This window comes from Glycine max, chromosome 18, assembly GCF_000004515.6.
Source record: "Glycine max cultivar Williams 82 chromosome 18, Glycine_max_v4.0, whole genome shotgun sequence".
NCBI lineage: Eukaryota > Viridiplantae > Streptophyta > Magnoliopsida > Fabales > Fabaceae > Glycine > Glycine max.
In genome coordinates this window covers 11,768,785-11,794,994 of record NC_038254.2, presented here as the reverse complement: position 1 = coordinate 11,794,994, position 26,210 = coordinate 11,768,785, and the positions used below count along the sequence as shown (strand labels likewise).

Here is a 26,210-nt window from a genome sequence, read left to right as displayed (position 1 = left end):
TAGGTAGATATCTCTTTGTGAATTTTGCATCAATTTCTTAATATAATCTTTTGATTCAAGTTGTGATAGCCTAGATTTTTGTATGGACTATGACCCGAGGAATCTATACATAGAGGCATTCCCTGCTCGCATACTTGTCTCAGTCATATGCCTATTGTTGTTAAAATAAAGTAAAATATGTATGAATTTAAAACAATCAGGTAGCTAATATGCAATAATGTAAAGTGACATACAAAATCCACAATTGTATAACAGAGATATTGAGACATTGACCACCGTGTGCTATTTCAAAAAGATCTTCATGTTTTATGTACAAGGGGAAGTTATCATTATACACCCCAAACACAATAACATCCCACGACACCAGCAAAGGCTTGAGGAAAAGCTGCGGGATGGTCAATGTCATCAAGTATTGGGGATCGACATAAGGATCCGGCCTATCTGCAAGTTTCGTCGATCCCTTAGAACACTGTTTATCCTACACAATTAAGAAACATAAGTGAATGACAATCAACACTTTATTTGTAACAAATCCTTTTTAAATAATTCTTAAAAACAACAAAATGAAATAAATGTTCTGAAAAATGTTTTACAACATGTGTCGGCCAAGTAAGGAAGGTGTAAGTGTTTGCCCTACTAACTGAACCTCTTACATGGATATAGGAACGCGAGCATCGGCATCTTGAACTTCATTAACACCGACCTTGACTTGATCATTGCCCATAGGGATGTTGTGGATGATAGTCAAACTCTCAGAGTCTTCCATGGGCAACCAGGTGGGGAGGATTTTCATCGACATACAACCCAGATTTCTCTGAGTCACCTGTGTCTGGGTCCTGCCCTGAGGGATCAACACAACTTTCCTTTGTGCTGACACAAGCAGCAGAAGGACCAACCTTAGGCTCAGGAGGCAATGCGAGTCCTTGTGATTGCATTTGCGATTGCATCTATGGCTGCAACTAGGACTGTATATGGCTAAAGGACAACATTAGTTTTTGAGTCACTTTGTATGTGATCAACTCCTCCAGATGGTCCTTGATTTTTTGTGTCATATGCTCCAGGTCTTTGGGAGCCATGGACATAGATGTGCGGGATCTCCTTGAAGTCATTCCAAAGTATTGTTTGATCATGACATCGACTCCAGCAGCATGGACACTGCGAGGGTGTTCTGGTCGTCCAATGGCAGTAGTCAATACATCCAGATGTCCATGGGCAATAAAGCTTCCCTATGAGGCTTGCTCTTCCAGGGAATCTTGTAGTCAACAGATGAAACAAATTTGGTTTACTCATCCAACAATTATTATAAAAAATGACCACTAACAAATGAGAGTCACTTACAATCTTATTTGCAATTTCATTTGATGCCTCAGACGTCATTTGACCAGATTTTTTCGTGCGGGCCATCTTCCACTTCATGTTTCGTCTAATGGGAGATGGAGGATTAATAATTGTGTCAGTGCTCTTGGATTATTAGGCTGCTTCCTCCAATTGTTTCTTTTTTCTTGTCCTCCATCACCTTTTGTTCTAGATAATCATAACCCTTACGAGACAACACGTGAGAGGCAATGTTTTGTTTCTGAATGGCATGTGCCTTCTTTTGAACATCCTATAAAAATTACACATTAGCCTAAGTTAATACGTTTGACAACAATGCATAAATATAAAGTTTAAAATAATAAAAATCAACTAACCTCCCATGAAAGATCTCTACGGCTCTGACAAAACTGGTTTCACTTCTCCTTGCTTATGTCATAATTTTCACATATATTATCATCCTCGCCTCCTTGTCATTTTCCAGAGCCCATTTGGAGGTCAAATCTGACTTAAACTGCCTCCATCACTTTCCTATGGTCTGAAGTATTTTTTTTCTTTGTCCTCAAATCAGATGCTTCAGGAATATCAAATTCAGTCTGGGATACAATAAATACATTTTATAGTTAGTCAATTACAATATGAGATTTTTAGTACAACCAATTGAAACAACATTCAACATTTAATTGTAATACCTAAATATCCTCCCAGATCAAATCCTTTTGAGCTGCAAGGACTTGTTTTCAATTATCATATGTAACATTCACCTTATCGCGAGCGACAATCCTCAAATACGTTCTTAATTTCTTTCTATGGGGACCATCGGCTTTCCTAGTGGCAGGATCCTCATGAACCACTGGTCTTTCTGCCCCAACTGGTCTAGTAGTCAATGGTTTGAGCTGTGTTGTTTTTCTTGTCTTCTTTAACGCAGGTGACGAAGGTGTTGCTGACTCAGGAGGAGGAGGAAGGGAGCTAAGTGGTGTAGCCATGTGCCTTTAAAAAATAACATTAATTAAACAATTTCTGAAAACTATATTAAGTTATGTAATTGAAATTATGAAAGCAAGTAAATATAAAATAAATTACATTATAAGATGCTAATTAATTCTCCTTCATCATGATCATTACGATTTGCATGGACGTCATTAACTTATTCTCTGTTGACGTTAGGCGGCATTTGTTTGGAGAAAGGACTGAGACAAGTATCAACGATTGAATCATCATCTTCAACATTAATGCCAATTTTTTTTCCGTGTAGAACCACTGACCACCTTTCATCACAAGGATTTTTGAACATAAAACACATGTTTAGCTTGTTCTGTCATGATGAAAGGCTCATTTTGACAAGCGAGCTTTTTCAAATCTACCAACGTAAATCCGAAATCATTGGTTCACACATCGATATTGCTATCAACCCACTTATGCTTGAAAACGCAGACCGTGAATTTTACATAATTAAGCTCTCAGATTTCTTCAATGACTTCAAAGTAAGGCATGGAAGCTACATAGGGATTGTCATCATGTACAATAGCAAAGTGTTAAGATTTGGCCCTTAGACTAATCCCATTGTTTTGCATTGTACTCTTGTCGTCTTGTGATTTCATGTAGAATGAAAACTTGTTGATATCATATCCTTGTCAAGTTATAACATTTCTTTTAGGCCTATCTGTTAACTTCCTTAGCTTTTTAGAAACACTATCATCACTAAAGATTGTATCTTTAAACCAATTTAGGAAAGTCTTGTTATGCTCTTTCAACACCTTATTCTTGGTCATTTTTGGGTTACTTTCCTTGACTAAAGCTTTGTGACAAACTATGTATGACAGAACTTCATTACTGTTATTTAGTATATACAAATGAGCTTGTTGCAATTCTTCTAGGCTTGGAGTGATAATATGCAGTTCTCTTGAACCCTTACCTCCTACTATTTCGTCATGTCGAGACTTGGGAAGCCCAACTAGTTTTTCCTTTTCAATGTACTTTGAACAAAACTCAATAGCTTCTTTTGCAATATACCTTTCAACAATAGATGCTTCAGGATGGTGAAAATTCTTTGAATGCCCTTTTAAGATCTTCATGTATCACTCGATCAAGTACATCCACCATAAATAAACGGAACCACAACATTTAATTTTCCTCACCAGATGAACAATTAAGTGAACCTTGATGTCAAAAAATGAAGGACGAAAATACATCTTCAACTGACACAAGATAACAATAGCCTTGTATTCCAGTTCATCTAACTTGAAAGGATTAATGACTTTGCTACATATGGCATAGAAGAAAAAACATAGGCGAGTTATGGCATGCCTAACTTTGTTAGGAAAAATGTCTTGTATTGCTACGACTAACAATTGTTGCATCAAGATGTGACAATCATGAGACTTTAGGCCAACTAATTTTAGATCTTTAGGCTGCACAATGCTCTTAATATTTAAAGAGTATCTCTATGACAGTTTGACATTGTGTAGACATTGACAAAAGCTCATCTTCTCCTTTCTTGACAAAGTAAGACATACCGGAGGCAAGTATATTTTCTTGTCATCAAACCTTGGATGTAACTGGTCTCGTATACCAATCCCAGCTAGATCTTGATGAGTAATTAAACCATCATTTGTCTTGCCTTGAATGTTAAGAAGCATTCCGATGACACTATCACACACATTTTTCTCGGCATGCATAACATCAATAGAATGTCTAACATCTAGATCAGACTAGTATGAAAGGTCAAACAATATCGACCTCTTCTTTCATATGCAAGTTTTACTTTTTTCCTTCTTTTGGGTATTTTCAAATATTGTATTGATGTCCTCAACCCGCTCAAGAACCTATTAACTAGTTAATGGTGTCAGTGTAATTTCATGCTCTTGACTTCCATTAAAAGTGTTTTTTTCAATATCCAATAAGGATGAAAAGGTTTTAGAAAACATCGATGTCGAGTGTATACTATTTTTCTGCCATGTTTCAATTATACGTAGCTTGTGTCTTCTTCACAGATAGGACATGCACGATGCCCCTTAACATTGTATCCACTCAAATTCTCATATGTTGGAAAGTCATTAATAGTACAAAATAACATTGCATGCAACTTGAAATGTCTTATTTCGATACCCATCATACACGGTAACCCCCATCATCCCACCAATTTGTCAAGTCTTCAATCAACAAACTGAGATAAACGTTGATGTCATTTCCTGGCTGTCTTGGGTCGGATATCATTATAGACAACATCATGTATTTTTGCTTCATGTACAAACAAGGAGAGAAGTTGTAAATTACTAGCAAAATAGGCCACGAACTATGCTAATTACTTAAACTGCCAAAGGGATTCATTCCATCAGTGGTATGTCCAAGCCTAAGATTTCTTACCTCTTTTCTGAATTTCGGATATAAACGATTAATCTTCTTCCACTCAGAGGAATCAGCCAGATGGCAGAGCATTCCATCACAATTTCTCCCATTTGCATGTCATGTAAGGTCTTTTGCATCATATGCATTAGCAAATAGATGCTTAAACCTTGGAATGATCGAAAGATACCATAACACCTTTGCTAGGGCCTTTCTTTGTGCTTTCATCACTGCTACACTCGTCATCATCCTTCGCTTTGTACCATGATACCCCACACTTGGGGTATTTGTGCATTTCTTCATACTCATGCTTGCATAGTATACAATCATTAGGATATGCATATATTTTCTGATACTCCATACCCATCGGACACAATATCTTCTTCGCCTGATAGTAACCTTTTGACATTGTGTTTTCCTCTAGAAGTATCTTGTCGTACCTGAAGTAGTGAAGTGAAATTTTGTCACTACACCCATATTTGGCCTTCACATAAACTAGACTTAACACCGCTGACAACAACATCAATGACTTCTTGCACCCTAGATACAAAGGCTTCTTGGAATCACTTTCTACTATATCATACATAGGGGCATATGCTTGCTGAAATTACCCTTGTCCAAGATCATGAATCATTTCCTTTAGGCGATCTTCCATTTCTACAACAACTGGTTCAGATTGGGACCCCCTCTATATGTCTATCAATTCACCATGCCATATTCATGTCGTATAATTCTTCTTAATCCCATCACACAGTAGATGTTCCTGTATGTCGTCAAGTACTTGTCGTCTCTCGTTCAAATAGTTTATACAAGGACATAAATATTTTCCATCCTTATCCGGTCAACTTCTTTCATAGGCGAATTCTAAGAACTGTTCAGTGCCTTCCTCATACACATGGCTCATGCGACTTGCATTCATCCAACTTTGATCCATCTAATAACTTTGTGATACTTACAAAGTTTGTTGGATGCATGAAAACCTCACTTTTTCCATTAAAGGTGTGGCCCTATCCCATTCAGGAAGATATTTTTTTATAGTGCATTCATATGTCAAGGTTAACTTTCTTTTCTTACATTTGACAAAATTTTGGTAGCATTTTGCATTGATCTCCAAGTGCATCACATGAAAGTGATAAGATGAATTCCACCACCATCAAGTACGCACCCGGAGAACAAAACAAAATGCACTAACCAAAATTTCATCAAATTTAAGAAAATAAAGTTAACCTTTACGTATGAATATACTATAAAAATATGACTATTCTCAAACTGTCCAAACGGACAATTCAAGATTCAATACAACGATTAATGCAAATTATCCGCAAGAATCATTGTATTCAATCTCAAATGAGAATCTAAGGTTTACTCATCATGAACATAACTTGTAAATAAAGCAATGCTCATTAATCACAGTCACACTACTACAATTTTTACATACAACATCATACCTTTAACATCGGTTATTCACAAAACCGATGTTAACAAAAGCGCGGTGGCATTTTTGTAAATAAGTAGACTTAGTTAACATCAATTTTTCCAAAACTGATGTTAACTACTCCATAGTAACATCGGTTATTAAAATAACCGATGTTACTATGGAGTAGTTAACATTGGTTTTGGAAAAACCGATGTTAGTATGTCGTTGTTAACATCGGTTTTGTAAAAACCGATGTTATCGAGTCGATGTTAACATCGGTTTTATTAAAACCGATGTTACGTAGTTGATGTTAACATCGGTTATTTTTAAAAAACCGATGTTGTTATCATTATATATTAAACTTCTGAAATTGCACAACCCGCGCGCTTGAACCCTATCGTTCTTCTTCTTTATCCTTCTGCTAGAGATCGTCTTTGTGTCAAACTAGCCTGCGCTTCCGTGACTGCAACCACATTGTGGAGATCATGTTTGTGGAGATCATCTTTGCCACTTATCCATTGAGGTACGTCTTTTCGTTTTAACATTAGGCGTTCGTCGTTTTAACATTTGCTCACTTTCGCAGGTCGAAGAAAAGTAGGAAAGGAAAGAGTCCCGGAAAGGGTACTCCCAGGGCGTTATTGTTGTTTCTCCTTCTTCCTGAGTTCGTGTTTGTCGCAAACTGGACTGCGCTTCTGTGACTGCAACCACATTGTCGAGTTCGCGTTTGTGGAGTTCGTGTCTGCGCTTCCATCGAAGGTATGTCTCTGTTGTATGTTAATGATGAAAATCCATTGTTCAATGGTCTATCTCTGTTGTTATGTTTCGAAACCCTAGTTAGGCACAAAGGGTTAATCGTAACTGAATCTGTAGTGATTTAGGACCATATGTAACTGCCTTAAGCAGTTATTGCATAATAAATTATGGAGTAACAGCAGGGGGGTTAGGCAATTTTTAGTGGGTTTTCAGGAAGGGAGAGACGAGGCTCTCAAACATCTTGGGGGTTCTATTTCTTTTGAATAAAATCTAGTCCTTATTCCCTTACCAGTTGGTATATATGACATTGCTTTTTAGTTTTTACATTGGTTTTGATTGTGTTTTTGGGAATCAGTCATTTAGATTAGGAAGCATTTCAAACTTTACAGTGACTGGGTAATTAGGTTAATGGGTGGACAGGCAGGTTGTAGTTTTACTCATTTTGTTGCTATCCATGTGGTGGTATTAAGATGGGCACTGTTATTGTCTATAATTGAAATATAGTATAATTGTTTTTTTTTTCTTCTTAAAATTTGAACCGGCGCTATCATTCTTTGAATGCCATCATCTACCTTTAATGATTCACATCTAAATTGGTCCCTGTTTAATTAAATTAATTAGTTATTGTTTTAGTTTGACTGGATAGAAGTATGATATGTATTCTTAAAAAATTGTCCATGAGCTGTTTGATAGAATGACTGAGAATGAATTGAAATTTTCTTGCAAAGTTGTATTTTGAACTTATTTTTCTTACAAATCAAACTTGGAACTTTGAAATCAGTGTAGTTTGTGTTGAATGTGATAGAAAGGATTCAGAGGTAATGTCTTTGGAAGAGGAAAAATGAACAGTGTAGGATGAACATAGCAGATCCTCATTTGCAAATTTTATAATTTTCATGTAACCGACTGTTACCTCCTATAACAGGTCATCAGTGGTTCCTGACCTGTGCATCAGACTTTAACTACTTCACCATAGCCAGCACTGTGCATTGAGAGGGGTCTTTTCCTCATTTTGTGGCAAAAGGTGCACATTGCTGAAAAAGGCTTTAAATACACTCTCAGTATAATGTCTTTTGAGAGTCAATGTATCACCATGAAGTGAGAGTCATATTGTTGATAAAAGGCTTTAAATACATTGTGGCTAATTTCTGTATGGTTTTTTTTAGGGTTATCATTTACTACTGCTAATTGGCGTTGTTGTGGAAGCACCTTGATTATATCTTTGAAGCCTCAAACTCAAGTATTTATATCTTTGATTCGAAAACTAATTTGAAATTGTTGTTGTATGCATTACTGGTTTATTTGTAACTTATGCTATGCCTGTCTACATGACCTTTCTTTCATTGGACTGATATGTTCATGCCTCTCTACATGACCTTTCTTTCATTGGACTGATATCTTTGAAGTATTTACTGTGATTTAAACTCTCAGAACTTGTTCATTGTTAGTGTTGAATGTTTTTGTAATTTTATCTGCTGCCATTCTCTATATATATGTTTTTTTTATCAACAAAATAATGTATTATATATATAAGATTAAACAGTACCAGAGGTATTGATACAAAATAGGGATTTACAGTCCTTATATCTAGACACCAGTATTGAATGGTATTCTAGATACTAGGAGAACATCTAGTTGTTCTATTTGTATCACCCATTACATATACAAAAGCCTTGTCTAATGTTGCTTGACCATTGATTTAGATGAATTGAGAAGTCTTTCTCAAAATGTCTAAGCCAAGTCCAGGTCAAGAAAATAGCTTCATCAAACAATCTATTAATATCAAATTCTGCATTTGAAAACAACATTCTGTTTCTAAACTTCCAAATAGCCCATGTTACCGCTAGCCACCAATATCTCCACCTCTTTCCCCTTACTCCTTTTATCTGAATAGAGATATGCTGAAGGAAATGTTGTACAGGTCTGAGAGGAAAGGCACTTTTAATATTCAGCCAAGATATCAATTCCCACCATATTGGTTGGATCTTGCTGTAGTGGAAAAAAAGATGAGAGACCTCCTCCTCAGCATCTCTACAAAAAGGGAAACGCATGTCCTGAATCTGCAATTGTCGCCTGTGAAGATTCCTTTTTGTTGATAGTCTATCCTTTAACAACCTCCAAGCAAACACCGAAATCTTACTAAGGATTTTTATCTTCCATAATTCCATACACCATTCTTCTTGCTGGCCTGTTGCAGTAGCCTCCCATATCAGCTTATAAGCGCTGCATGTCGAATAATTACCTGATTGATCTCCTAACCATATATACCCACTCATCAGATCCATGCTGCTGAATAACCATATCTTCTATGTCCCTTAGCAAAATGATGGCTGCTTCAATTTCATTATCAAACATCGACCTTCTCCAAGTGAATTGCCACTCCCATCCTGAATCTTTATGATGTCCCGAATTGTTAATGGTTTGATTCTGTTGTGATGATATTTGGTACAATCTAGGGTATCGCTCTGCTAGTGTTTGCTAATGCTGGCTCCACTTATCTTCCCAGAATCTTACTTTGTCCCCGCCTACCACCTTCCATCTCATGTTGCTTTGAATCATGTCTCCCTGATTTGGAATATTGAATGATTGCTTTAAATCTCTCCACCACACAGATTGCTTTGCTGCCCTCCCTGCCTCATGAAGACTCCTCCATCCACCATATTTTGACTCTAAAACTCTGGTCCAAAGGTCCCCCTTTTCTTGCATCATGTTCCATTTCCACTTGCCAAGTAATGCGAGATTAAAGGCGTCAATATTCTTAATCCCCGGACCTCCTTTTTCTTTTGGCAAGCAAACTTGGTCCCATTTAATCCAAGCAATCTTTTTATGGTCTGTTCCACCACCCCATAAAAAACTGCATTGAATCCTTTTTAAATTTTCCTGCACTGATTTTGGAATCCTCTCTATATATATGTTGTGACTGCCACTGCCCTTCTCTCTCTCTAGTATTATCTTTTTTTTATCAACAAAATTATAATTTGTATTAATAACTATGAGTACCAGAGGTACTAAATATACAAGGTAGAAACCAGCAGACTAGCAGAACCATAGGTCCTACGAATCTGGTGCCAATCTAAATAGAATACAATAACCCTGCACTGCTACCCTAATCAAAAAATGTTGTTGATAAATTACTAGACCAATAGTTGTAGGGTTGGGCAAAGCCTTTCTCCAACTGTCTTCTCCGCAAATTCCCTTTAGTTGGGATTGTATCTTTGATCAATCGCCAAGCAAATGTTGTTGGTTTTAAAGGGATTTTGAGCTGCCATAGGTCCTCTAATTTTTCAGACCATCTATGAGCTATATAGCGAAGCAACACTGAGACTATGAACTCTGCAGATTATCAACCCCTTCCATTCGCTGCAAGAGTTCCAATATGCTTCCAGCTTTTCTCTTAGCTCTATCAGTTCCATTTTCTGACAACTCCTGCAGTGCTGCTTCTGCACCATGTTCTTTCGCTAGTTTTAATTGCAGTGGATCTCCGGTGCATAGTGACCACAAGACAGCAGCAACATTCTCCCGATTGTGTGGAGAGTCGGTTCGTATAACCTCAACAAGAATATGAATTGGCTTGGCCTGACCGATCGCTACCCTACCTTCATGGTGGCTTGCAAGGATTGCCATAATAGCTAGTGCTTCATCTACCATTCCACCCCCAGCATCCTTCAAAAATTGTATCAGTGGGGCTACTATACCAGCTTTTACAGCTCTTGCTTTATTTCCCTGATAAATAGATAGGTTGAAGATAGCAGTAGCAGCATCATTCTTACCTGTAGGAGTACCTTCACAAAGTAACTTTATTAGAGCAGTAGCAACATCCTTCTTACCAGCAACTGCCCTTTGTTGTTCTATATTGTTACTCGTTAGTTTATCCAATAAAGCACCAATAGCAGTTCGATCACAATCTGAAAGACTACTGCCACCACATTTCTTTGTTCTACAGTTCCCTTGCCTCTTTGGTAGCTCAATATCGTTGCTTTCACACCACAAAGCAATCAAACTCTTCAAAACATAGTTAGGGGTAAGGGCTGTATGCACAAGTGTCTGATGTGTCTTGGGGCAGGTTCTTCAACACACACACACAGCCACACACACACACACACACATAGAAACACACACACACACACACACACACAAAAACACACACACACAACCACACACACACACACACACACACACACACACACAAAAACACACACACACACACACACACACACAGCCACACTGATGCAATCCTCCCTAGGAAGGGACCAGTCATTAGAACCATGAGCAAGAGGCTCCAAGAAGATTAGGCTAGAGCTGCTGAAGAAGGCCCTAGGGTTCTCATGAACCTTAGGGTAGATTTCTGAGCTCATGGGCCAAGGTTGGGTCCAATTATCTTTGTACATATTAGACTAGGATGTATTATATTTGGTCCTTGTATTTAGGGCTCCATATTGTAGGTACCCTAGAAATATAGGATTTTTCAGCCCTTGTATTTAAGGGCACCTAGACTAGTTTTTGTATTAGGGGTAGTTTTGTAATTTCACATGCACTAAGTGGATATTTGATGTGTGTGGTTGGAAATAAATTTAATTGAATTGGTAGAAGCCCAATCCAATTAAATTTTAGAGGGGGAGGTGAGCATTTGCTTACTACACCCCATTGCCACATCATATAGTCACACTTTGTGCATGTCCTTCATGCTTTTCATGCCTCATGACACCTAAGCACACTTAGTGGAGAATCTTGGAATTGATGTTGGATTAGTGGGCTGAACCATAACTAAAATTCACTAATCATAATTAGTGAAATTTTGGCTCCAAAGTTTGGCTCCACAAATTCAATTTCAAATTCAAGTGAAATTTGAATTTCCCTCCAATTTTGTGTGACACACACACGCACACACACAGGTCTCCTTGTCTCAACCCTCATGATACATACACACACACACATATACCCAACTACAATATTAAAGCATAAGCACCCTTGAAACCCAGCATTTGAAATTAGTTACATAAACAACACTTGATGTCTATATTTGTCTGTAATTGAATTTGACCTTTTGTATGTTCTTGTATGTGATCAGTGTTATTTTCTATATAAACAACTGTTGTTCATGGTGAGTGAACCTTAGATTCCCATTTGAGACTAAATGCAATGACTCTTGCAGACAATTTGCATTAGTCATTGTATTTAGTCTTGAATTGTCCGTTTGGATAGTTTGGGGAGACTGGTTTTTTTATGTTAGATTCATTCGTGAAGGTTATTATTATTTTCATTAATTTGATTAAATTTCGGTTCAATGCATTTCAAGTTGTTCTCCGAGTGCATACTTGATTATTGGGAAATTCATTTGACCGATGTCATGTCGTGTACTTGGAGACCAATGCGAAATGCTGCCGAAATTTAGTCAAATTTTTGTAAATAATGGTAACCCTGACGTTTGAAGCTAACATAGAAGACAATTTTCCTAAATGGGATAGGGCCACACCTATAAATAAAAAAGTGAGATTTTCATGCATGGAATTGCTTAGATGGATCAAAGTTGGATGAATGAAAGTCGCATGAGCCCAAAATATGAGGATGGCGTCAAACAGTTCTTGCAATTTGCTTCAGAAAGAGGTTGACCGAATGAAGAAGGAAAATATTATTGTCCTTGCATCAACTGTTTGAATGGAAGACGACAATTACTCGATGACATACGGGACCATCTATTGTGTGATGGGATTAAGAAGAATTACACAACGTGGATATGGCATGGTGAAGTGACAGACATGCAGAGTGGGTCCCAATCTGAACCGTTTGATGTAGAAATGGGAGATTGGTTAGAGGACATGATTCGTGACCTTGGACAAGAGTCTTTCCAGCAAGCACACGCCCTTGTGTATGAAGGATTGCAGAGTGATTCTAAGAAGCCTTTGTATGCAGGGTGCAAGAATTCCTTAACCCTGTTGTCTACTGTGTTAAGTTTGGTTAATGTCAAGGCCAGGTATGGGTGGAGTGACAAAAGTTTCACCTCACTGCTTGAGGTAGTGCACAATCTGCTTCCAGAGGACAACACATTGCCTAAAAGTTACTATAAGGCGAAAAAGATATTGTGTCCGATGGGTATGAAGTATCAGAAGATTCATGCTGGCCCCAATGATTGCGTACTGTATGGGCATGAATTCCAAGAAATGTCCAAATGCCCTATCTGTGGGACTTCACGATACAAAGTGAAGGATGAAGAAGAAAGTAGTTCTGATGAAAACTTCAACAAGGGCCCCCCAGCAAAGGTTTTGTGGTATCTTCCAATCATTCCAAGGTTTAAGCGTCTTTTTGCTAATGAGGACGACGCAAAAGACCTTACATGGCATGCAAATGGAAGGATTTCTGATGGAATGGTCCGTCATCCGGCTGATTGCTCCCAGTGGAAGAAGATTGATGGTTTGTATCCGGATTTCGGGAATGAGCCAAGAAATCTTAGACTTGGACTAGCCAGTGATGGAATGAATCCATATGGCACCTTAAGCACTCAACACAGTTCATGGCCAGTTCTGCTAGTAATTTACAATTTGCCTCCATGGTTGTGCATGAAGCGAAAATACATGATGTTGTCTATGATGATATCAGGCCCAAGACAACCAAGAAATGACATTGATGTTTATCTAAGTCCATTGGTTGAAGATCTGAGAAAGTTGTGGGACGAGGGGGTTGTAGTGTTTGATGCGTTTCGCAAGGAGACCTTTGAAATGCGTGCAATGCTTTTTTGTACCATTAATTACTTTCCAGCATATGGGAATCTCAGCGCTAACAGTGTTAAGGGTCATCATGCATGCCTCATCTGTGAAGAAAATACAAGTTACATACAACTTAAACATGGGAGAAAAACAGTCTACAGTAGGCATCGCCGCTTTCTAACACCCAATCATCCTTACAGACGACTGAAAAAAGCTTTTAATGGAAGTCAAGAGCATGATATTGCGCCGATACCGTTGACTGGTGAGCAGGTATATCAGCGGGTTCAATGCCTGAATACTGTATTTGGGAAGACCCAAAAGAAGGATAAAAGTCAGAGTTGCATATGGAAGAAGAGGTCCATTTTCTTTGATCTTCCGTACTGGTGTGATCTTGACGTTAGACATTGTATTGATGTTATGCATGTGGAGAAAAATGTTTTTGACAGTGTTATTGGGACGCTCCTTAACATTCAAGGCAAGACGAAGGATGGCTTGAATACCCGTCAAGATCTAGCTGATATGGGTATACGATTACAATTGCATCCAAGGTTTGATGGGAAAAAAATTTACTTGCCCCCAGCCTGCCATACTTTGTCCAAGAAGGAGAAGATAAGTTTTTGTCAGTGTCTTCGTTGGGTGAAGGTTCCACAAGGATACTCTTCAAATATTAAGAGCCTTGTGCAGTTGAAGGAGCTTAAGCTTGTAGGGTTAAAGTCTCATGATTGTCACGTGCTCATGCAACAATTGTTAGCCGTGGCTATACTAGACATCTTGCCAAACAAAGTCAGGTTAACGATAACTCGCCTGTGCTTTTTCTTCCATGCTATATGTAGCAAAGTCATTGATCCAGTCATGTTTGATGAGTTGGAAAATGAGGCCGCAATTATACTGTGCCAGTTGGAGATGTATTTTCCCCCTGCTTTCTTTGACATCATGATTCACTTGATTGTGCATCTGGTCAGAGAAATCAAATGTTGTGGTCCTGTTTATCTACGGTGGATGTACCCGATTGAGCGATACATGAAGATCTTAAAAGGGTATACAAAGAATCTATATCGTCCAGAAGCATCTATTGTTGAGAGGTACATTGCAGAAGAAGCCATTGAATTTTGTTCAGAATACTTAGAGAAGGCTAAACCTGTTGGGCTTCCTGAGTCTCGGCATGATGACAGAATGGTTGGTAAGGGTTCAAGAGGATTACAGGTGATCACTCCAAGTGTAGAAGATTTGTTACAAGCTCACTTTTATGTCTTGAAAAACAGTAATGAAGTTTTGCCATACATAGTTAAGCATGAAGCTTTAGTCAAACAGAATAATCCAAAAATGTCAAAGAATTGGGTGTTGAAAAAGCATAACAAGACTTTCTGTGATTGGTTTAAAGATACAATCTTTGCAGATGAGAATGCTTCAGAAACATTAAGAAAGCTAGCAGATGGGCCTAAAAGAAATGTTATAACCTGGCAAGGATACGACATAAACAGGTATTCATTTTACACAAAAGCACAAGATGACAAAAGTACAATGCAGAACAGCGGGGTCACCCTAAGGGCTGAATCTCAACACTTTGCAAGTGTCAATAACGCCAATTCCTGTGTAGCTTCCATCCCTTACTTTGGGTTCATTGATGAAATTTGGGAGCTTAATTATGTGAAATTTACAGTATGTGTTTTCAAATGTAAATGGGTTGACAGCAACACTGGTGTGCGCACCGATGATATAGGATTTACACTGGTAGATCTAAAGAAACTTGGTTACCACAATGACCCTTTCATCATGGCAGAACAAGCTAGACAAGTATTTTACGTGCAAGACCCTTGTGATGAAAGGTGGTGTGTGGTTCTGCAGGGCAAAACAGTTGGTGTTAATGTAGAAGATGATGATTCATACATGGACACCGATGTTAGTCCTTTGACCGCTCAAATCACTCGTAACGTTGTCGGAGAAGAAGAAGCTGACGATGTTCATGCTAATCGAAATGATCATGATGAAGGAGAATTGATTAGCATCGTCTAATGTAATTTTCTGCAGAGACAGAGGTCACCAAAGCAAGTAAGTGAAAGCTACATTTTTCTCTGATTGAGGCATCGGTTTTTTGTTTCAATTTGCCTCCTTAGGACTTCATCCAGCTGATGTTTGTCGCCAGTTTCATCATCCACCACCCTTTTCTTCTCTGTCTTCTCACGTTTATTGTTGTTAAACCCATATTTATGCTTTCTTCCCTTCATGTCTTGTTTTATCACAACTTTAGCTGAATCTCCTATCTTCAGCATAGTTGAATCTCCTGTCTTATTCTCCAATGACACACTTTGATGGCCTGTATCTATTTTCTTCGTATGTTCTAGTGCTTCAGATTCAGAATGCATAAAGCAATCAGAATTTTCCAGTGATCACCAAAGGCTTCTGCATCATCATTGACACTCTCCACCCTCTTTGGTTTATGCTTCTATGTTTTCTTTCGTGCCTCCTCGTTATAAATCTCAACTTTATTCGAGGTTGCACTAGAACGATCAACACCAATATGTGCTTCTTCCTCGTCTACCAGCTCAATATCTTTCCTTTCAACTTTTGTTTTGTAAATTACAGTGTAGTTTACAAAAGCAAAGGTGAAAGGAAAGATATTGAGCTGGTAGAGGAGGAACAGGCATGGATTGGTGTTGATCCTTCTAGTGAGACCTCCAATAAATCTGAGAATTATAAGGAGGAAGCACGGAAGAAAACACAGAAGCATAAACCAAAGAGGGTAGAGAGTGTCAACGCTGATGCAGAAGCCTTTGGTGATCACTGGAAAATTCTGATTGCTCTATGCATTCTGAAGCTAAAGCACTAGAACATACAAAGAAAAGAGATACGGGCCATCAAAGTGTGTCATTGGAGAATAAAACAGGAGATTCAACTATGCTGAAGATAGGAGATTCAGCTAAAGTTGTGATAAAACAAGACATGAAGGGGAGAAGGCATAAATATGGGTTTAACAACAACAAACGTGAGAAGGCACAGAAGAAAAGGGTGGTGGATGATGAAACTGGGACAAACATCAGCTGGATGAAGTCCTATGAAGATCCTCCTCATTCTCAAAGAGGGGAACGAGCAACAATTTGAAGGTTGTACATTCAGGAACTAAAGAATTCAAGATAGCTAGTAATAAGAGGGATTTGTTTTTGGGATTTTCTGAGCAGCAAGAGCGGCTACGCAAGAAGCTTGCACTTGAGGAGGGAAGGATATTTGCAGCTAATGAACAACTTTCTTAACTATTTGTCCTTAAGATTTTACTGTTTCTTTTTGCTAATATGTAAATATAAATGGCATAAGGGTATCGCGTAAAAACATGGTCTACATTTACTTCTAAGATTGTTAAGGGTAAAAATGACCATGTCCATAAGCCATAGCCTTATATTATTAATATTTACATATTAGAAAAAAAAAACAGTAAAATCTGAAGGACAAATAGTTAAGAAAGTTGTTCATTAGCTGCAAATATCCTTCCCTCCTCAAGTGCAAGCTTCTTGCGTAGCCTCTGTTGGTGCTCAGAAAATCCCAAAAACAAATCCCTCTTATTACTAGCTATTTTGAATTCTTTAGTTCCTGAATGTACAACCTTCAAATTGTTGCTCGTTCCCCTCTTTCTTTTTTGCAAAAAAAGAAAATCAATATCAAAGAAAACATGGATGAAGTCCTAAGGATGCCATGTACATGTGTATTTCTGAAGATATAGTATTTATATTCCATCAAACATACATTGACTGTTGATTACATGTAATAGACTTTTTATAACATGGTTGCCCCAAATCACAATTAAAAAGCACAACTATCAATCTTTAAGAGTCCTTTGGTTAATTTGTCTTGTCTCCTTATGTGGTGGGGTTTTGTTTAATAATATTATACTTTTGCCTTCCAAAATAAACTTATGACTGATCCTTTTTTCATTAATCCTATTTTGTATGTTATTGTATAAAAGATCATGGGTTCTCCACCTGCCTCCACTCCTCCTCCTCCTCCTCCTTCTCCTCCTTCTCCTCCTTCTCCTCCTCCTACTTCGGACGCATCGGCTTCGACATCTGCTGTGAAGTGGACACGCAAAGCCTCACGTCTACGATCGTTGTCCACTAGACCACCTGGTGTTGAGAGACCAGTGGTGCATGTTGATCCTGCTACCGGGAAGGCCGACGGTCCCCAAAGGAAGAAATTAAGAACATATTTGAGGATTGTGGCATGTGATAAGGAGGACATCACCTACGAGAACTGGAAAGAGGTCCCTACTGCTAAGAAGGACCTGATTTGGGAGGATATTCAGGTATTTCTCTTTTCTTATTTGATTTTGTGTAATTAATAGCCAAAAAATACATTATTGTAACAAATCAACTTTGTTTCATGTTGTCAGGCGGAATTTGATATCCCAGAGGCTTCTGATAGTAGGACGAAAAGGAAGTTACTACAGACCGTGGGGGAGAGGTGGAGGCAATTTAAATCAGACCTCACGAGGAAATGGGCCCTTGCAGCTGATCAGGACGGTGTCGAGGACACTGTCTGTGACAAATACGGCATCAGCAAGGAAAAGTGGGCCCAGTTTTGCCAGACTCGTAGAGACCCTTCTTGGGAGGTATATTCCTTGCCATTTAAGTTGTTTTTCATATTAAACATGATGTTTTTATACTTCATTCTACCCATTTCAAACAATGTTTAATTTTTTCAGGATGTGCGCATTAAGGCACAGGCCATCCAGAAGCAGAATACTGTCCTCCATGTTTTGTCTCGTGGGGGTTATGATTATTTGGAGCAGAAGCTCCTGGCTGAGAAGACAAAGAAGAAGTTGCAGGAAGCTGCACAGTCAGGAAACGTTGATAGCGTCATCGACCCTCCATCCCCGATCATACGCCACGTGAAGTGGAAGATGGCCCGCACGAAGAAGACAGGGGAGATGACGATTGAGGCCGCAAAGGAAATTGCTGAGAAGATTGTAAGTCATTTTCAACTAACCATTACAATTATGTTTGAATATTTTGAGAATGCCATGTACCACTGCGTGTTTTCTGTGCGGGATTCGTTTGAGGAGCAGGCCACACAGGGATCGTTTGTCCCCCATGGACGTTAGGATGTTCTGGCCGCTGCTATTGGACGTCCAGAGCACCCTGGACGTGTCCGTGCTGCGGGAGCCAGTGCCACCATCAAGCAATACTTTGGATCGGTTCCACGGACATCCCGCAACGCTTTCTTCCTGTCTCCTGACGAATTACAACAGCTGACCCAGCAGATCAGGGACCAGCTAGAGGAGTCCATCACAGAGAAAGTGACGAGACAGGTCATGGCATCCTTCAGCCAGCTTCAGTCGCAGATGCAATCTCAGGGACTTGCAGTGCCTCCTGAGCCTCTGGTTGGTCCTGGTCCCTCCGGTCCTCGAGTGAGCACAAAGGAGAGTTGTGTTGATCCCTCAGGAAACGATCCTGAGACGGGTGACTCTGATAGGTGCGGCTTGTACATAGAAGCAGATCCTGCTCGCCTGGTTGCCATGGGGAGAGTTTATGAGGGATCCATTCTTGTTCATAACACTCCTTTGTTGCCTGGCCAAGTAAAGGTGAGTGTGGAGGAGGTTACAGATGCAGATGCTCCAGTTCCTGTACCCACTGATGAGGTTTCCTTAGTGGGGCAGGCACTTCACACCTTCCTTGCTTGGCCGACACATCTGGTTAAGTCTTTATCACAGCAGGTACTTATTGTCCTTACTATATGTTTCTTCTTTTTAAATTAATTCATTAAGCGTGCCTCAAATTTGGCTATTTAACTTTGTTTCATGAACAGGTAGCTGTGTCTCAGCCAAAACCACCTCCGAAGCCCGATCCGGAGGTCGATGATCCGCTTTATCTGATGACATTGACCATCCCAGAGCCACAATCCACTGAAACATGTATGCGAGCGGAGAATTCTGATATCTATGGATTCCTCGAGCCACAATCCATTCAGAGGTCTGGGCAATCGCAGTTTGAATCTGAAAGTTACATAAAGAGTTGGATGCAGAGTTCACAACGCGATGTGTATCTTGGAGCCTAACTAAATAGGTAAGTCACAAAATAACAAAATTTAATTAATGTTTACTAATGTACTAACCCATTTTAGGTTCCACTGCAGTGGACACTGGCAGATGGTGGTCATCCTGCCTAAGGAACACTTAGTTGTCTGGTTTTGTTCATTGCATAACAGGCCAAACAACTACCTTAAGGGGATTATTAATAGGTTAGTGTTCTTTTCAATATATTTGCATTGTAATACCTCAACATACAACACCATTTTTTAATTGTTACTCATATGGAACAGTGCTATCAAGGGTCTTGATGATGCTCCACAGCCTAAATCAAAGGCTTCTGCTAGGTGGATTGTCGTCAAGGTACGTCATTTACATAAAACTTCCACTTATATATATTTCTTTATGTGTTTGTACACTTGTTGTTTAATTAATATCCAAATTTCATTATGTATTTAGTGTAATAGACAAAAAGGAAGTACTGAGTGCGGCTACTATGTGATGCACTGGATGTCCACCATCATTTTAGGAACTTTTAGAAATAATTGGGAAGCGGTAAGTTTATTTCAAAGAAAATCAATTTTTTTATAATTTGTATTACATTATTAACTTATTATGATTTATTTCATCATGCAGTATTTTAACGATCCTAGACCATTGGAGCAAGAGAGATTAAAAGCATTGCGGATCCAGTGGGTACAGTTTTATCTCCGAGTTAGAGATCAGGCCTAGGATTTAGGGACATTTTTTAACATTTTTTACATTTTCTATGTAACATGAATATTGAATTCATTTGATGATTGTTCTTTATAATAAATCAATTATTTGATGTTTATTATCATTAAAACTGCTTGAAAGCAGAATAAAATGTTTATTTGCTGTGAATTGGGCCTCCTGAAATTGCATTTGACAGGTACAATTTTGGGTTTACTGTAAAAACAGAAAGTATATATAAAAAAAATACTTGAAAACAACATCGGTTATTAACAAAAACCGATGTTAATATCATAACCAACATCAGTTATTTACAAAAACCGATGTCGATATGAACCTTAACATCGGTTATAATAGAAAACCGATGTTAACGTTTGTATATTAACATCGGTTATTTGTGTATAACTGATGTCAGCGTTTGTATTTTAACATCGGTTATCTGTAGATAACCGATGTCAACTATTGTACATTAAAATCGATTATTTATAAATAACCGATGTGAATATTTGAATATTAACATCGGTTATGTACACATAACCGATGTTATACACAAAGAACTACACCAAATAAGTGTATGTATCATCAACGTTGACATCAGTTTTCTAGCAAAACCGATGTTAAGGGCATATATTAACATCGGTTTTACTGGAAAATCGATGTCAACGTTCATCATGCGTACACTTTTTTTACTGTTGTTCATTGTGTTTAACATCGGGTATTTAGAGAATCGATGTTGTCATATGTATGTTAACATCGATTCTCCAAAACCGATGTTAACATTCATACATTCAACATCGTCACTTTCAACATCGGTTTTAGAACCGATGTAGAATGTTCTAAATAACCGATATTGAAAGTGTATTTTCTAATAGTGTCAACTAGTGAGTGAATAGGCAATTTAGTCCCTGAGATTGTAACCACTTTGCATATTAGTCCCTGACTTAAATTTTAATTCATAATAGTCCCTAACTTTACCTCCGTTATGCAAATAAGTCCCTGCTGTTAAAATCTAATTTCCTCCGTTAGTCAAATGTCTATTTGGCAAATGTAAGCATCCAATGTGGCAGGTTTGAGTCCAAGTCAGCAATATTATGTGGCAAGGCAAGGACTGAATTGAAAAATTAGGTTTAAAAGAAATCAAAAATGAAGTAAACCCATTTTCCCTTTCACTGTTGCTCTTCCCTCCCCTGCAGCTGCCAAACCCTTCTCAAATTTACTGGCAAGATCGCGAACCGACAGACGTTTCTGCTGGTCCAACAGCTGTGCAGTCTCTCGCGCAACAACCTCCTTCATAGATAGCACTTTTGGACTATCCTTTGTCTCCATGATCTGATTGTTAACTCCGATTTTGTAATTAGGAAACCGAAGAGAAGCAAATATTATATCAGCCGACACCGCCGGCACTGCATCTTTTTGCATAGTATCCCCAAAATCACGGGTCATCCTCGTCATTTTCACGAACTATAACCTCTGCCAATCACAATAAAAATGCAGTCTTTAGCAACAATAACTGAGCAGATTACATTCCACTTAAAGTCGTCCAATGAATCTTTAAAAACAAACTAAAAGAAAAAAAAAAGCATTCACTCACAGATGTGCATAAACAGAACAAAAAAAAATACTCCAAAATCAGAAACTAATAAATTGAGATACCACCACTCCACTCTGTCCACTAACCTAGTTCAAATCAAAAGCAAAATCTGACAGCTTGTAACAATGAAACTAAACCCTAATCCTGCTTCTTATCACATTTTCTTTTCTTTCTTTCTTTTTTTTCTGAGTTGGAGCAATAGGGAAAAGCAAGCTAACTAAAAAAAGACAAAAACAAAAACTTGAACTTACAGATCATGAAATGACAAAAAATGGGTATTTGAGGTTGGGATTCTTAGATCAGATGCAAAAGGGTTGCTGAAGTTTTGCTATCCACCAACAAGGTAACAATGAGAGAGAGAATATGGAAAGAAAGATGGTAGCTTTGCTTTTTGAAAGGAAAAAAGAGAATGGCGCCCGAGAGAGAGAGAGGGTGTGACCCCTCGAAAGGAAAAAAGAGAATGGCGCCCGAGAGGTTTGGCAGCTGCAGGGGAGGGAAGAGCAACAGTGAAAGGGAAAATGGGTTTACTTCATTTTTGATTTCTTTTAAACCTAATTTTTCAATTCAGTCCTTGTCTTGCCACATAATATTGCTGACTTGGACTCAAACCTGCCACATTGGATGCTTACATTTGCCAAATAGACATTTGACTAACGGAGGAAATTAGATTTTAACAGCAGAGACTTATTTGCATAACGGAGGTAAAGTTAGGGACTATTATGAATTAAAATTTAAGTCAGGGACTAATATGCAAAGTGGTTACAATATCAGGGACTAAATTGCCTATTCACTCGTCAACTAGTTATAAAAAAGCATCGATAACAAAATGAAACATTAAAACTTTAGGAAAAACATTCGTACTTATGATGATGATGACTGTAATGTCCAACAACAAATGTTGTGATCACGATGCAAACAGAAAAATGAAAAGTACCAACAAATTACACTGAACATTAAAGATTAGACATCTTTAACTAACAACTCTTAAGCAACAACTTCATGACCACTGACCATCAATCAAAGGCATATATATCCAGTGGACGGTGGTTATAGGTTTTCAGCTTCTTACCTAATTGAGTAAAATAGCGAAGGCGAACACAGTTTCGGATTAAAGTTGTTGGTATAAAATATTTGAAGTGAAGAGAAATGGGAGCAATTCTTGCAAAACGCTCATAAAGAAAGAAGATGTTTACAAACTCAAGTTTCACTAGGTCATGGGGGCCACATCTATTGATAATCGATCACCTTTGAGGCACATAGGTCCTAGTTAATTATTGTCCAGACTTAACAAGTACATATACAATTTGTGCAAGCACAAGTTTTGAAAGCAAGGAACATAGAAAAATAAGTAGCAAGCAGAACTTACTATTTGAAAATTAGTCTCCTCGTGATTCCCTTCTTCATACCTAATAATATCAAGCAGATTGAAGATGGATTATCAAAACCTGCCACACGTGCACAGACACAACAAAATAGTGCCCTAATTAGTTCAAAAATACCTTGCGAATTCAGAATTCAAATAGATTAATTGTCAAATTAGGAGGACACAAGCACATACCAAATGCTACGTAATTCTAGAGGATATCTTCTAAAATGTGGTGGACATATTCACAATTGCATGAACAAACATTGAAGCTGCCAAATTTGAGTTGAGCTCTGGAATGAGGAATTTAATTAAACAAGGTGTTAAAAGATGTGGTAATTGATATATTGTAGAAAGCGATACAATTATTCCTATAGCTAGGTTTTTCATCCCTCTATTCAAACTTAAGTTTTCAATTTAAGCATGTTCATTACAAAAAAAATACTATAGTAATGAAAATATAATAATATAATTGTTAAGCTTACATGTATTGATCAATATATATAGACTTCAATAATCTTGTGAGATAGGCATTAAATATCCATATTATTAATATAATATATCATGCTAACATACTATATGTATCGATAATATGCGTCCACATTATTTGTTAGACCTTCAATTTGATATACAACTAGAAATTGATTATTATTAGCAAACTTAAAATTTTAAAACTATGCCTACAAAAATATATAAGTTATCACACCTTAGAGAAATCGCTTTGAAGCAGGGAATTCTTAGGCAATGAAACTTGATATCATTTTCAATTACCATCATATGACGTATTTTCTATCATGCATTGTTAGTTTCGTTATGTCATGTTATCTTTGTTTTCTAAAATTAATGTAATATATCAAAGTTTGCTTTTTGAGGATTTATGTAATAGCTATCATGCATCTTTGTCAATGCAAAATGTCAAACCAGATTCTCCTCCAATCTCTCATTCACAATACCATTATAGTAGGATAGTCACGAAGGAAATTGAAGAATGTTATTACACACACTGAGACCAATTGTCTACTCTCTAAAACTTAGAAAACTTGAGACCAATTGACTTAGTCACTGTCAACAACTACTTTTTCATTGTTCACTCACTAATTAGACCCTGAGTTTTGGGAAATAGAAAAAAAGCAGTGACCACTATGACCACTAGAACACAAGTCGCAATAAGTTTAACTGAGTTTAGCCTTTGGAGTACATGTAGAATTGAAAAAGCTATAGCCATAGTCATACAAGAATCGCATTCATCAACATTAACACATAACAAACAACAAAACTCCAACCAATCACACTCCCAATCACAGAGCATCATCAAACAAAAATACCTCAAATCAAAAGAACTCATGAACACTAGGTGCTTGCTCCTCACCTTTTGAACTCGAAACACGCCTTCGTGCTTGCTCTGCTTTGCGTTCCTCCTTTTTCTACCACAACAAGAAGCAAAGGAGGACTTGTGAACACTAGGGACATAACAATCTTCAGAACGAACAAAATAAAGAGAGAAGACAGCCATGAAAGAAAGAAAAAAGGAACTGATAGTGAGGTTGCGCGAGAGCTTGCAAATGAGAGTGCAAAAGCGTGAGAGTGAGAGGTTTCAAGTTAGTGAGCTTGAGCATTTTTGGCATTAGACAAAGATTATAAAAGATCCTACATCAGTTTTTTAAAATAAAAAATCAATATTAATGAAATAATTCAATATTAATTTTTCGATGTTAAGTTTTCTTTGTATTTTTTTTAATATCAGATTTTTAAAAAATCAATATTAACTAACTTGTGTTATTTATAAGTATGTTATTACAATTTTTTTTAACATGTTTTTATCAAAAATCGATATTAACATATTATAATATATTTATAATAATAGTAGTGTCTGATTGACCTTACCCATAGTCACTAAAGGTTTTCTTCTCTTCAATTTTATTTTCTTTTGTTTAATTTTCATTTGCAGAAATGCATGATTCTATTCTGTTGCAGTTAAAGTGGGGTCATGTCATTATGACATAACTGTCAAGTTCTCAAGTGCTAGAAGCCTAGAACTACAAGCCAAAAGTGTGAAAAGGAGGTAATCACAAACTCCTCATAGGTGAATTTGTTTTTTATTATTAAAAAAGAAAAAAAAATCTGTATCTCCCTTGGAACATTTATCCTTATCCATTATAACGCAAAGCACTAGAGTAGTCAATACCATGTCTTGAGTGGATGTTATCCTGAATCGACATATTCCCATAAAACAAGATTTATCATAATAGGGTGCCATATATACTTCAAGAATGATGTCAATCACTTACATATATTTTCTAAAATAAATTATAGTACATAATTTGTCCAAATATGAAAATTTTTAAACTTAATAAAAATTCACTCTTTACTTTTTTTACGTAACAAAATTTGAGATGCTTTGTTGGCTTTACTTCTGTGCTAATTTCTGCTTTATGGAATTGAGTTGAGTAATCTGGGTAAATTAAAGTAATGTTATCTACAACTTTAACGTACACCTTTGTAAGGGTGAGCATAAGCAGGATAACAGTATGGTAAGAATACTTGCGTATCTAAAGGTTAAAAACAATTCTCTGGCACGATATTAACTATCACCAGTTAAGTGATGAATTAAGTGAGTCACATTGGGAATCATACCGGTTGGTATGCTATTAGAATCTTATGTGATATTTGGAATTTAATTATAACATCATTTTAAGTGATGAATTAAGTGAGCCACATTGGGAATCATATTTTTTAAGAAAAATAATTAATTATATTAAATTTATTAATTATTTATATTATTATTTTAAAATTATCTTTTACTTATCTTTACCCACTTAATTATTTTTTATTATTATTTGAGAAGAAAATAATTAATAAAGATACATGGAAAAAAATAATTAATATATCTAAAAATTAAAAAAGAGTCTTATAAAATAAACAAACAAATTTTTAAAATAGTCTTATATTTAGAAACAAAAGAAATAGTTATATGTAATTATTTTTATAAAATATATTCT

At 37.2% G+C, this 26,210-nt stretch overlaps 1 long non-coding RNA gene across 1 annotated transcript; it reads right to left on the bottom strand.

Moving 5' to 3' along the window:
• Window positions 1-24,801, bottom strand: LOC106797119 (uncharacterized). The gene is made up of 4 exons (XR_001386145.2): window positions 24,581-24,801; window positions 23,407-23,504; window positions 23,215-23,293; window positions 1-478 (listed from the first exon to the last, which is right to left on the bottom strand). It is a non-coding gene; the product is annotated as an uncharacterized lncRNA (long non-coding RNA).
• Between the last annotated feature and the right edge of the window lie 1,409 nt (window positions 24,802-26,210).